The sequence below is a fragment of the Podarcis pityusensis genome (genome assembly GCF_964106645.2).
Source record: "Podarcis pityusensis genome assembly, chromosome: 3".
Lineage (NCBI taxonomy): Eukaryota > Metazoa > Chordata > Lepidosauria > Squamata > Lacertidae > Podarcis > Podarcis pityusensis.
In genome coordinates, this window is record NC_138026.1 from 5,604,071 (window position 1) to 5,619,156 (window position 15,086).

Genomic DNA, 15,086 nt, shown 5'->3' on the forward strand with positions numbered 1-15,086 from the left:
GAGATTCCTGCAGACTTTAGGGGTGTGAAAATTATCAATCTCTTTTTTAAAAGGTGATAGAACGATTGTGGAAATTATCGAGGCATCTCTTTATTAGATGTGGCCAGCAAAACTCTTGCAAGGATCTTAGCAAACCGTCCTCTAACAATATCCAAGACTACCCTTCCTGGATCCCAAAATGGTTTCCGACCTTCTAGGGGGACAGTGGACATGATGTTCACCACTCGCCAGCTTTAAGAAAAATGCAGAGAACAAAACCAACCCCTGTATATGGCATTTATTGACCTGACTAAGTTTCTTCAACACTGTAAATTGTAGTGTCCTGTAGACCATCCTTCTGAAAATTGGCTGCCCAGATTGGCTGTGAACATCCTTTGACTCCTCCATGACAATATAACAGTAACCATTCACAATGGGTTCAGGTGTTAAACAGGGTTGTGTTATTGCCCCAGCTCTATTATTTTCATTGCCATGATCCTACACTTTGTCGAAGGGAAAATCTCCACTGGAGTAGAAATCATATATTGAACAGATGGAATCTGAGTAGGCTGAAAGTAAAGAGTATGGCTACCATAATTTCTGTCATAGAGCTTCAGTATACTGATGACAATGTAGTGTGTGCTCACTCAGGTTGACCTCCAAACCATCCTAAATATTTTTGCAGAAGCTTAAGAAAAGCTTGGCCTATTGCTCAATATCCAAAAAACGAAAGTGCTGCACCAACAAGCACAAAACAACCCCTCTGCAGTGCCACAAATCCAACTCAATGGTGTAATGTTGGGAAATGTCGGTCACTTCTCCTACCTGGAGAGTTATCTCTCCACAAGGGATGGCATTGATGCCGAAATCCAGCAACGTCTGAGCTCTGCGAGTGCAGCTTTCTCCCAGTTGAACTGCAGTGTGTTTGAGGACTGGGACATTTGCAGAGAAACCGAAATGCTTGTTTACAAAGCTATTGTACTACCAACCTTACTGTATGCTTGTGAAACACGGACCACTTATAAATGCCATCTCCAACTCCTTGAAAGATTCCATCAACGGTGACTGAAAATTTTTGCACATCACTTGGGAAGACAGGCAAACTAATACCATTGTACTGGAAGAAGCAAAGATCACCTGTGTCGAAGCCATAATTCTTCAACATCAACTTCGTTGGACTGGTCATGTTGTTCAGATGCCTGATTAACGTCTTCCAAAGCAACTACCCTATTCCGAACTTAAAACTGGAAAGCGTAATGCTGGTGGTCAACAAAAGAGGTTTAAAGACTCTCTCAAGGCAAATCTAAAAAAATGTATTCTTCAAATACAGTTGCAACTGTGTCTGGCTAATCATCAAGCACAGCCTTGCTTAGATAAATATCCATCCTGTCCCCTACTTGTGTGTGTAAGAAAAGAATACGGACATGAATAGTAATGGTAATTCCTTAATTCATGAGGTGAGAAGAAAATGGTAGGTAGGTAGGTGAAGACCAGCTCAGAACCAGCTCCAGCTGGATTTCCCCTCTCATCGCAAGCTATTTGGTTATCAGTTACCCAAAAGGAGGCCAGAAGAAGAGCAGATGCAGGCAAGACCACCTCAGAACCCACCCCAGGGTTGCTCTACCATCAACTCCCCTGCTGGAAGGAGCCTGATGACGTATTATTATTATTATTATTATTATTATTATTATTACTACTGCCATGCCTTTTTCCCTGACTGGGACTCAATCCAGCTTACAGGTAAAGATAAGAACAGCTAAAAACATAGGAAAATAACCATTAAAAACAATTAAACATTGGTTGAAATTATAGATAGATGATAGATAGATAGATGATAGATAGATAGAAGATAGATAGATAGATAGATAGATAGATAGATAGATAGAATCATAGAGTTGGAAGAGACAACAAGGGCCATCAAGTCCAACCCCCTGCCAAGCAGGAAACACCATCAGAGCACTCCTGACATATGGTTGTCAAGCCTCTGCTTAAAGACCTCCAAAGAAGGAGACTCCACCACACTCCTTGGCAGCAAATTCCACTGTCAAACAGCTCTTACTGTCAGGAAGTTCTTCCTAATGTTTAGGTGGAATCTTCTTTCTTGTAGTTTGGATCCATTGCTCCGTGTCCGCTTCTCTGGAGCAGCAGAAAACAACCTTTCTCCCTCCTCTATGTGACATCCTTTTATATATTGGAACATGGCTATCATATCACCCCTTAACCTCCTCTTCTCCAGGCTAAACATGCCCAGCTCTCTTAGCCGTTCCTCATAAGGCATCGTTTCCAGACCTTTGACCATTTTGGTTGCCCTCCTCTGGACACGTTCCAGTTTGTCAGTGTCCTTCTTGAACTGTGGTGCCCAGAACTGGACACAGTACTCCAGGTGAGGTCTGACCAGAGCAGAATACAGTGGCACTATTACTTCCCTTGATCTAGATGCTATACTCCTATTGATGCAGCCCAGAATTGCATTGGCTTTTTTAGCTGCCGCGTCACACTGTTGGCTCATGTCAAGTTTGTGGTCAACCAAGACTCCTAGATCCTTTTCACATGTACTGCTCTCAAGCCAGGTGTCCCCCATCTTGTATTTGTGCCTCTCATTTTTTTTGCCCAAGTGCAATACTTTACATTTCTCCCTGTTAAAATTCATCTTGTTTGTTTTGGCCCAGTTCTCTAATCTGTCGAGGTCGTTTTGAAGTGTGATCCTGTCCTCTGGGGTGTTAGCCACCCCTCCCAATTTGGTGTCATCTGCAAATTTGATCAGGATGCCCTTGAGTCCATCATCCAAGTCGCTGATAAATAGATAGATAGATAGAATAGATAGATAGATAGAAAGACAGTTATACAGCTCATCAATTAAAACCATATAATCACAACAAAAACAGCATGGAACCAACCCTTTCATTAAATGCAGTCAGTTCCACAAAGCCTACTGGAACAAGGTCTTCATCTGCTGGCGAAAGGAAAACAATAAGGGAGCCAGTCTAGCTTCTCCAGGGAGGGAGCAGCCACCAAGAAGGCCCTTTCCCACATTCAAACTAAACTTGCCCGTGAGGCTGGCGGGTCTGAGAGAAGGGCCTCCGTCAAAGATCTCAAAACCGAGGCAGGTTTGTATGAGGGAATATGGTCTTTCAGATACTGCTGCCATTGTTTAAAATACTGTACTACTACTTCTTTTTTAAAAAAAAGATAATATAAGCTGCCTTGGAAGGATTTGTATCTGGAAAGCTGTGGTGTAAATTACTGTAATAAGTAAATTAAAAATTAAAACTTGAACATATCCTGTATTCCAAACGTTCAAATGCAGTAGTTTTCTTTCTTTTATTGGTTCTCTCTCTCTGCTTCTCTTCCCTTAATTCAAACATCAATTTTACCAAAAACACTATTTTCCACATTCTTTAAAAAGATGGATTTCAACTTAAATATCACATTGATTGCCACTTTGAGGACAATTCTGCCTCAACAGCACTAAACAAATTAGTCATTAGCTTTGATCCTGTTCACTTACTGTTTCCTTTATATATTCAAGAATAAACGGATTCAAGAAGGGAACCCAAATCTGTCATGTCCTGAATTAATGACCCCTTTCCCAACATCCAAATTGTTTCCAAAATATATAGTAGACAACCATACTAAGCCTGAACACTCAAAGCTTGCCTGTGAACCCTTTTCTAACTGTGTACAAGACTGAAGCTCCCATCCCACCCCCAAAATACAAAATATACTGAAAACTAAATTTGATACCGAGCTACTTCACGCAACACTGACACAACAACATTTCCTGGTTAGACAGTGTTGTGGGACATCTCTGGGAGAAGAAAAGTCAAAGGAACAAGCCCTCTGACAGACTGAGATGATGAGACCAAGAGTGGCTCCAATGTTCAAGAAGGTGGTTGGCTCCTGCACGTGCTGCAGAGGGAAGTGAGGAGCCGATGGGGCTCGTCAACCTGAGAAGGTAGCCTATCTAGAAGAAGGAAAACTCTGATCCTAAACCTTTGCTGCCTTGCGGGACATCTTTGGGAGAAGAAAAAACCAAGGAGTGAACCGTACAGAAATCCACAGTGGCGTCCCTAAGATGGTTGGATGGCTCCTTGTACACCTCCTTCCAGCAACTCCTGCAGCCAAGCTGGTGCCAAATGTATTACTCTGCTTTCATTTGGGCACCGCAGGACCTCCATACACACTGCCCAGGTCTGCGCACCAGAGAGGTCACTTTGTTGCTGCTAACGCAGCAGAAACAACGCAGGAGACAATAGTTAGAAGAAGAGTTTGGATTTGATATTCCGCTTTATCACTACCCTAGGGAGTCTCAAAGAGGCTAACATTCTCCTTTGCCTTTCTCCCCCACAACAAACACTCTGTGAGGTGAGTGGGGCTGAGAGACTTCAAAGAAGTGTGACTGGCCCAAGGTCACCCAGCAGCTGCATGTGGAGGAGCGGGGAATCGAACCCGGTTCACCAGATTACGAGTCTACCGCTCTTAACCACTACACCACACTGTAGGCAATAGTTACGCATTCCTGGTCTCTGCAGCCGCAGCAGTCAGTGTTATTCTCACCCCTGGAGATGCACTCCATTGTCTTGAGACAGATCTGTGCCAACAACAGATAGCCAGGCCACAAAGGTGCGCCAGGACACATAATCATTTGCTACCCTGCCCTTTTGAGGATACTTTTCTAACATTCCCTCAGGGCAGAAAAATGTAGTTGCTGCTTCATGGTATCAAACACACCAGAAAGAGACGGTAAACCACTCATGAAACTATTTTCGACACCAGTTAAAATGTATACAGTGGTACCTCTGGATGTGAATGGGATCCGTTCCGGAGCCCCGTTTGCATCCAGAAGCGAATGCAACCCGCGTTTGCGCGTGCTGCAATTCACCACTTCTGCGCATGATGTCATTTTGCCCGTCTGCGCATGTGGCGAAACCCGGAAGTAACGCGCTCCGTTAATTCTGGGCCGCCGCAGTGCGCAATCCGAAAATACCGTATTTTTCGCTCTATAAGACGCACCTAGTTTTAGAGGAGAACAAGAAATAAAATTCTCTCCCTCTCTGCGCAGCGCACCTTCAGCGAAGTGGCAGGAGAAGCGGAACCCCTTCCATTTCTCCTTTTCATTTCCATTTCATCGAAGGCTTCGCGTTGCTTTCGCTGAAGCCATGGAGCCTGCATTCGCTCCATAAGACGCACACACATTTCCCCTTATTTTTTAAGAGGGGAAAAGTGTGTCTTATAGAGCGAAAAATACGGTATTTATCCTGAAGCTACTTCAACTCGAGGTATGACTGTACTCTATTGTATGGCCACTGTACCTTCTCTCTCAGAATGAACACAAGAAGAAACAGCATATTTTGAACTCTTCAAGACAAAACTCACACAATAAATGTACCACCATCTCCCCAGACAGCCAACAGAACGATCTGGTGGAAACAAGAGATTGCCATATGCAGTAATATGTCATTCCGTAAGATGCAGGACATGACGGCTGCACCATGGCAGGATTCAGCCCTGGTGCTATACTGAAGTGAAAGCGCCCCTGCCCAGCAATAGCTCCACAGATCCTTTCCTGTATCCACTTTTCATAGCAGAACCACCAAGGTCACAGACGCCCTTGAATGTGTCCCTTGTAATGTGTAACCTGTAAGCCCAACAACTCAAGTCCATTCTTGCAGCAGAGTTTCATCTGTGCAGTCTGCTCTTACTTGTGTTAATTGGCTGATTTAGCTACTTTAGCTCAACTGATATCTATGGTGGTGGAAGCTTAGGGAAAATGCAGGTCTCTGGACTCCTGAGCTACGTGGAAACCTGCCAGCCCTTTCCTTCCATCGCAGTGTCCCAAGGTTTGCATTCATCCCACCCAAAACAAGACTCATAAATTCATCCAATACTGAGGTGGGTAGCCAATTAGCAGGAAAAGCAAAATGGAGACTCCCACTTACAAGGTTTTCTTCAGCATAGCTGGGCAGTATACCATACCGAAGCGAAATATATTGGAGGCTGAGGGGGTGAGATGCCTATCATATGCCCTACACGCCAGCATCCACCAAGCGCATTCCCTTGCGCTGTTTCCATGTGCTGCTTTGGTTTTGCCAGAAGCGGCTTAGTCATGCTGGCCACATGATCCGGACAAACTATCTGCGGACAAACGCTGGCTCCCTCGGCCAATAAAGCGAGATGAGCGCCTCAACCCCAGAGTCGTCTGCGACTGGACTTAACTGTCAGGGGTCCTTTACCTTTTTATATTTCGTTTGCTATTCACCGAAACAGATTCAGTGTAACAGCAGTATCCTTTCAATTTATTTATTTTTAAGTCTGCATTGCAGAATCATCTTGCTTTGACTTAAAATACAACTATAGAACTTGCAGTTTATCTCCAGGGGTGTTTAAAATCTAAAAATACTTTCTGGAGTGTATTCTTTAAGTGTTCCTTGGCAAACATAGGACTTGGGTCAAGAAGCAGAACATATGCGTTTAATTATCTGCTGTCTCTAAATGTGTAGCACTAACAGCGCTCCAACACTCCCCCCCCCCCCAATTCTCTTTCTATTTCATTTAGAAAGCAGCAAGAACAAGAGGCACAAATTTGGTTACTCAAATATAGCTCAAAACACACTGTCAGCTTTCTTGCTATAACATAAACAACTAATTTCCTTCCAAAATGCGTTTTGTACAATAATTATACTTATTATTAATATTTACTATTTATGTAGTGCTTTTAAGTAGTTCAAAATACTTACGCAAGAATCCTTACAACGGGGGTCAGCAAGGTTTACCTCGCCTGGGCCGGTTCACTCCAGCGGAGGTCTCCCCGTTAGCCAGATCGCGCGGGCGTGTAAGTGCGCGCCCACGATTTCCGGTGTCTGTGTCTGCACAGACGCATTTTGCAGCGCCGCAGAAGCAAGTCCCCACGCCATGCTGGTTTAGCGCAGCACGCAGGGACTCGCTAAGTGGGCAGCTCGGTTTGGGGTTGGCTTGTGGGCCAGTTAATAATAATAATAATAATAATAATAATAATAATAATTTATTATTTATACCACAGCCACCTGGCTGGGTTTCCCCAGCCACTCTGGGCAGCTTCCAACAGAATATTAAAATACAGTAATCTATTAAACATTAAAAGCTTCCCTGAACAGGGCTGCCTTCAGATGTCTTCTAAAAGTTTGGTAGTTATTTTTCTCTTTGACATCTTGTGGGAGGGCGTTCCACAGGGCAGGTGCCACTACCGAGAAGGCCCTTTGCCTGGTTCCCTGTAACTTGGCTTCTTGCAGCGAGGGAACCACCAGAAGGCCCTCGGCGCTGGACCTCAGTGTCCGGGCTGAATGATGGGGGTGGAGACGCTCCTTCAGGTATATTGGTTAACGATTCCCGTGGGCTGCTTGTGGCCCATGGGCCTTAGGTTGCCTACCCCTGCCTTACAACAATGTTTTAGTTAGGTTGGAATTGTTATCCCCATGCCAGGCTGAGAGAGTGTGCATCTTTGTGTAATCAATGCACCAAGATACACAATAACTTCATCCATCTGTATGCAAACTTTTAATCCTGGCTTCTCACGTCCCTTGATGCAAGTGGGGAAGAGGACAAACAAACCAAGGACACCCAGTTTAACCATAGCCTCCCGTTCTCCGCAAGCTGGGAATTATGGTTCATGGTTTCCAAACAAGCCAGGATCAGTATGCCAACCTTAAACATGGATTCAACATTCTAGTTTGTGTGCAAGAGAATAACCAAAATTAATTCAATTTGCTCCCAAGCTGCAGCCATCATCCCAAGCTCCAACAATTCATCAATGGGCTCTTTTTAAGTAATCAATGTGAACTTTTTCATTCTTAGTGTTGTATTACCTTGATTAAAATTATGGTAAAAGGGGAAAGGGAAGTCCCAACCTGTTAAATCATCTGCTCCCTGCCTAAAGTTTAAAGGAACGGCTAAACTGATACAGGAAAAGCAGTAGCTGTGCTAACTTGCATTAGGCACAGTGTGAAAACATTTTGAGTGCCACCTCCTCCCATTAGCCTTAACGCTTTAAAACAGAAGAATTGTAGCACCACAACAGATGTAACACTTGAAACAGACCTACTGTGGCATAAACGTCCAAGGAGGAGAGAGCCCACCTCATCATATGCATGGAAGTAGTAGGCAGGTAAACAACCAGGTGTAGAGAAAACATACCGTATTTTTCACTCTATAAGACGCACCAGACCACAAGATGCACCTAGTTTTTGGAGGAGGAAAACAAGACAAAAAATATTCTGAATCTCAGAAGCCAGAACAGCAAGAGGGTTCACTGCGCAGTGAAAGCAGCAATCCTTCTTGCTGATCTGGCTTCTGGGATAGCTGCGCAGCCTGCATTCGCTCCATAAGACGCACACACAATTCCCCTTACTTTTGAGGAGTGAAAAAGTGAGTCTTATAGAGCAAAAAATACGGTATGTAAATGCACTCCCCATCTCATGCCAAAGTACCTTAATATCGCTGAAAGAGTATTTAAGAAGGAAAAGGAAATCAAAGTAAACAAGAACAGCAGTGTGTGTGTGTGTGTGTGTGTGTGTGTGTGTGCAACCCTTGCAGCAGCTCAGTCAGCCTCAAATAAAGCTGTCTTTACTTTTCACTAGAAAGCTGAGAGAGAGGAGGTCATACTTTCCAACAATTATAAACAGTTGAGCCAAAAGACCATTAAAATCCAATGACTATTCTATGCAAAGTTCAGTTCTATACAGAATGACCACAGTGACTTTTTGCAACAGCAACTTTTTGCAACAGCAGTAATAGAAAATACTTGAATTTTGTAGTGGGAGCGAACACTTTTGATTTCACTTGAGTTCTGAACGGGGATGGGTGTGTTAGAAACCAAGCGTCATACGGGAGGCTGGGGGACAGCCCTTCTCTCAGATCCTTTGATGATGGCACCAGTAGATAGCATTCTGCTCTGTTCAGCTAAGATTATGTGGTAGGCTGATCTGCTTGCAGATTTCTCAGATTGGGAATAGCAAGAAATCACTATAGTTAAAAGCATAATTCCATCCTGTAACCATCAGAAGGGGCCATGGATCCCCAAACTGCAAATTATTAAAGCGTTTGGGTGTGATGGAAAGGGGATTTTTGCTATGAAGTCAGAAGCAAGTCTCTGGCCTTCAACAGACCAAGCTGGGGAGCTGAAACTCTTCCAAACTTTACTAATTCTTCTTTACACTTTTAATTTAAAGTGTTGGCCAATACAAGAAATAACTTGGAAAAACCTAAATTGCTTCTCTCTTAGATGGATTTCATTTCGTAGTTAACACTTCCCATCCCCCTCACCACTCAAAAGAGACAAATGCACTAAAGAAATAAGCAAAGCAACTTTGAATTCACTGGCAAAACAGAGACAAACTGCATAAAAACGAACAATTACCCCTCTCACCATAAACAAGTTGTAATTTGAAATGATTTCAGAACCTGTTTATTTTTACAAGCAAGGGGGGAATTAAAATGAGCAAACTTTTCCCAAGCATTTGACTTATAATTCTTCAATAATTCTATAATTAGACATGCATTAAATTACTTTGCACTGATGTGGCTGCAAAAACAGAACCAAGGATGCATGTAACCCTCATATTCTTACACTTTGCGCTATGACCAAACTGAGTTCTGTGGAGCACAAACTCCCTTATTTCTCTCCAGAATCTTCAAGTATAGAACAAACCATTTGGCACAGCAAAAAGCTTTAAGAATAGAGCGCTCCTAATGACTCCACAATTTACAATGGAATAATCATCTGGCTCTAAAGCGTCCATTCAGCAAAAGAACATTATAGTGTCAGAGGTCAAAGGTGGAGGTTGTTAAATGGGAACAGACAAAAGGAAAGGGCGGAATCCAATAAAGAGGCAAATTAATGGCTGAAACACCATTCAGAATCTGCACTAACTCCATTCAGCTTCACATTCTGCATTCGCATTCACATGAGGTCATGGTAAAAAGGAATAAACCAGATTGATCCAATTACTTGGAAAGAGCAAATTTCATTGGCTGCCTGGTAGGTGTTTTTTGTTTTCGGGAAAAACAGAGCTTTATTTGAAGGCTAGCATTCTCTAAAAACAGAATTGAACTCTAATCTCAAATCTACTGGAGGAATCATTTAACTACAGCAGTTCCTCAGATCTTTTACCTAGGGCTGCCATATTTTGAAGAGGGGAAAAAGAGGACGCATTTGCCGACTTCTACTTTTAACTACGGGTCGCTATGGCGACTCTCATTTTAAACACCCCTACTATACGTAGGCTATAGAAGCTGTAATATATATTGCTAGCAGCAATGTTCTTAACTTTCAACAAACGCCCTTCAGATGGCCATGCGTGTCACCACAGTTTGAAGTTAAGCTGGCCCTGCTCTCTCTGGATCTATTTGCTGAGTCTCTGCCTGAAACTCTTCTTCAAAACACTCACGGGAATCACAGCTTTTCTAACGCAGGTGATTACACAAAGTTCTTTTCTTTGCAGATCAAGAACCTATCAATACATTATGCAGATTAAAGCAGCAAGTTCCTGAATCGTGCTACTTCTGGTGGCGGGTATGACATATCTGTCAGATCTGAGCGTGCTTCTGCACAGACAGAATTCCCTGCATAACTAGGAAACCAGAGGGGAAAAAAGGTTTAGTGCAGCTTTCTTTGTGGCAAGCGAATGCATATGCAATCCTAGGCTATCATCACATTCTGTGTGATGTGTAGAATGGCTGCAAGTTTAGCACAGTACAAGTTTTAGTGGTGACCAGTAAATTTTAATACCCACTTAAATTTGCATGGAAACTAAATCACTAGCAGCAACACCCCCCCCCCGCCAAGAAACCCCCAAACTCAAAACCAAACTATTCTGGTGGCTAGCAAGATGCTACCTACTCAGCTGCTATCCAAGTGGTCTACTCTTGGTGATGAATACAGCCTACATTTGAGACTCTGTAAACACAAGCCAACATTGGGAAATTGAAATGGTTTACTTTTAAACACTGTGGGTAAGTCTCCTAACACCATAACAAGAATATCTGCTCCTACTTACAGCAGGCTATAAGGGCTGCAGGTCCTTGTATGATAAATAGCAATAAATCCTTTTGGAAAGTATACATTAGTCTGCATTGCTTGCACACAGAGAAATCAATGCATCACTTTTACCAGAATCACATAAGCAGAATTCCTAGGCTAAAGCATTTTGTTACAATATCAACAAAGGACAAGAACGCTGGCTCAAAAGACAAGTATCAAAAGATCACATTCCTAGGTTTTTTTTTATAAACTAAAATGCTTTTCGTTCAAAGGTTTACCTCTTCTAGAATAGATAAAGCTTAGATGCCTGGAGAAAGACAGGTCCTCTAATAGACACACCTCTGGTATTGCCTTAGACATGTTTCTGGAAGTGGAAGCGGAAGATGTGGACCAGCAAAAACTCTTCTCTCTATTTATTGGAGGGTTGGTCTGAGATCTGGAATCAATGACATCATAGCTTTTGAAGTTAACCAATGAAATTTATTTTATCCCAGATGGGCCAATGGTAGGGAGTTCCTTTCTAGGATACCACCCATGGGATAAAACAAACCTATTAATAGAAGCATGAAATTGTTGACATGTAGACCAGTGAATGGGAGGAGTTCCCTTGTTGTTAGGATGAGGCCGTTTTCCTCCCAGAAAAAAAGTACTGTGCAATCTGCCGTGCTTTTCCTTGCATGAAACAGTGGAAAATGGGATGCCAATTAGGTTTTTTGCTTGGGATAGGCAAAAGGATTTCTATCCCAGGAGAAAGCATATATCCAGGAATCATTGGGAGATGCTATCACTTTGATTGCATTCTGCTGCCCTATCGGTTGATCTTGGGCAAGAGTTATCAGGGGACATGGTGTCCTGTTCTTTTAGATGTGGAGCTACTGGAGTGCTTCTGTGCATTCCTGGCAGAAAAGACACAAAAGGTAATTGCTGCTCAGCGCAATGAAACCTTCTTGTGATGTCCTTCTGGGTCCCATTTCACAGCTTCATTTTCAGCCATCGGGAAGATGCAGGAGTCTTGTTTTCCAGACATAACTCAAGGAGATACTATCTCAACAAGCCCTTAAAAAGCCTGGACCCCCAAAGACATTCAAGGTCATATTTTCCCTTACATCTGGTTGAAATTGCCACAGCATTCTTCTAGGATATTTTTTCTGCAAAAGTTTAGGCTGCAAATGGCCAGAAGTGTAGAATAGAGTGGGCTCAGCAAAAAGCCTATGCCCCCTGCAGAGTTGCCAAAGCAAGATACCTTTTTTGGGGTGGCTTTTGTTGGTGATGGTTGATGTTTCAGCCTTATGAAGATCTGTTTTTAGATCCCAGGTTATAATCAGCTGGTGAGTGAGACAAGCTACAAACAAAAAGCAAGATTAGCAGAACACTCAAAATGTGGAGAAGCCTCACACAACTGGATGGGAAAGTCCAAGGTCACTGTGTTTATGTGATGGAGATTCTTGACAGCAAGAAAAAAGGCAGTGTGCAACCTGTCATGCTTTCTTCACATCCTTGTCGATTTGCCTTGTTTACTATTCATATTTCACATTCTCTTTGAAAGTGTGTTTCTTTGGGGTTCACTATTTGATCGGGGGCAGACTATTGTGATACTTTGGCTAGATTCTTTGGATTAGATCTGTGCATGCTGGTCTGATCCTGACAGCTTGAGACCATGGGTGGGGAAGGGAGAACTTAATGATTACTGATCACAGTATTGAAAATCACAAGAGAATTGCAGGCTGAAAAGTGACATGAATTCCATAGGTGAAAAGGTAAATATCTGGATCCAAGTTTTCGAGCGAAACATCACATTATTTAACATTCCAACAAAAGGCATTTGGGAATGAGCTACATTTTCTGATTTACATCAAACATTTATTTCTCTTCTCTTTGCCTCCTTTGTTCCTCCCCCTGCCCAACTTTCTGTCCTATGAGTCATAAACTCTGTTCTTCAAAATAAAATAAAATGAACGCAGGATGGAGGTGAGTGGGGACAAGAAAGATTGAAAGCAACACTGAAAACAATATAATCCAACTCAGGATATTTCATTCACCTCGCCTTTTGTTATCCCACAAGTACACAAGTGGCAGCCCCCAGACTGACTCCAAGGATAGACCCACATAGTAATCCATCTGGGAGGTTACGCAGGGCAGGCAACTTTCTGTCTTCCAAGATCCAGGAACCACTCACTCACAAGTTTCCTTCCCTGATGTCCAGAGAATGAGCATGTAATAAACTGTGAAAATACAGACATATACACATATCCTCTCTTGCCTTTCCTCTTCTTCTTCTTTGCCAATTGGTGAACGCTTTGTTTTATTCCAGCAGACTTTTGCTTCATGCAGCAAGTGTTTGTTTTTAAGTGATGGCTCCTGTTTCCTTTAGATAATTGTAGATTTCAAATACTGTAAGATGCGCAGAGTGTGGGGTACAATTGCTTTTAATAAAATAACTAGGTGTCATATTGAGAGAGTGAACACACAGAAGTGGGAATTTTAATGAATTGATAATTCTTCTACAATTGCATCCACGGCTGAAAACGGTCCTCAGAGAATTATTTGTTACTTAATAAAAAAAGAAAAAAAGACATACAGATGATGTATGTCATTTTTAAAAATCAAGATAACCTTGTCGTTAGACAACTACTATTCTTCCTGTTTCTTCTAAAACTTCCCAGACAAGTCTCCCTGTAGATAGCATGGTCACATGTGCTATGGCTACAGTTCATTAATACAAGTATTGCTTGCCGAGCCGTGTGTCAAAGCATTTGTCCTTCCAGGCTGTGATGCCTTATGATTAACATTTTTTATTATTGTGTTTTCTTTGCTGCTGTTATGTCTGCATTTTGTTGTTGTTATCAAATTAATACAAAAGGGAAAGCATTTATTCAATAACATTTCTCTATCAAACTTCACTTCTGTCTTTTGGCAAAATATTCCACAGATACGGAAATGATAGGAAGATGGGCTCTGTTGGAAGATGAGCTTTTGCTGGTGAAGCCTGCTTAAAGTTTTGGAGGGGCTTTGAAGGGGACCTAGGGACAACTGGGACATGGTGGTGCTGTGCTCTAACCACTAAGCCTAGGGCTTGCCGATCAGAAGGTCGGTGGTTCAAATCCCCGCAACGGGGTGAGCTCCTGTTGCTCAGTCCCAGCTCCTGCCAACCTAGCAGTTCGAAAGCACATCAAAGTGCAAATAGATAAATAGGCACCGCTCCAATGGTGTTTCCGTGTGCTGCTCTGGTTTCGCCAGAAGCGGCTTAGTCATGCTGGCCACATAACCCAGATAAAGTGTCTGCAGACAAACGTCGGCTCCCTCGGCCAGTAAAGCGAGATGAGCACTGCAACCCCAGAGTTGTTCGCGACTGTACTTTACTGTCAGGGGTCCTTTACCTTTAGGGACCATTAGCTTAAGCTGTGATGCTAAGCACATCTATCAGCAAAACTGGCCCGACCCCTAGGCTTTGTTATGCTTTACAGGCATAGCTATAAATAGAACAGTTGGATTACTGGATCACCAAGCTACACCACCAGGCCACTGGCCAAATGTAAGTGTCCCCACAGACTTCCATAAATGTACCTCTACCTATGGTTGAATTTGTCTTTTTTTCATCCCTGGTTTGTTTTGTTTTTTTAATGCTGCATAAAGCAAATACAGACAAAAATAAATAGCAATACAGCATTTTGTGAAGTATAAAAGAAATTGTCCCTTTTGAATTTGGTGAGAGGGAAATCCTCCCCAGGGCAAGAGCCCTCTGTTATTACTGCATACACCGTTGGTTAAAGTTTAATTTATCACAACTCAAATCAGCTATGATAGATACACTCATCCTTCAAGGAATGTTAGTCACCTGCCAACTCATATAGATAAGAGCCGCAGTCCCCAATGGTATGCTTTGCCATTCAAAATCCAGTTCCCTTTTTGCCCTGTCACTCAGTTCATGAAAAGGTAGCCTTCATCCCCCACCCAAACTCCACATTTCAGTCCAAAGGGGTCATGTAAGCACAAGTTACTCTCCTCAGTGAAACATCTTAAATGCCAGTCATTAAAATGTGCCTTCTTTCCACAACACACCACTGCAGAATTTACAGACTTGTTTTTAAAAAGG

At 42.6% G+C, this 15,086-nt stretch overlaps 1 protein-coding gene across 3 annotated transcripts in view; it reads right to left on the reverse strand.

Annotated features, from left to right (window-relative positions):
• SPRED2 (sprouty related EVH1 domain containing 2) overlaps window positions 1-15,086 on the reverse strand; it is an 81,808-nt gene that overhangs the window by 26,241 nt on the left and 40,481 nt on the right. The window contains exon 2 of one of the 3 annotated variants that reach the window (XM_080999246.1): window positions 11,272-11,429. The exons of the other annotated variants lie outside the window; for them this stretch is intronic. The gene's annotated coding sequence lies outside the window, so the exon portion shown is untranslated. The remainder of the gene's footprint in view (window positions 1-11,271; window positions 11,430-15,086) is intronic. 3 annotated transcript variants of the gene reach the window in all.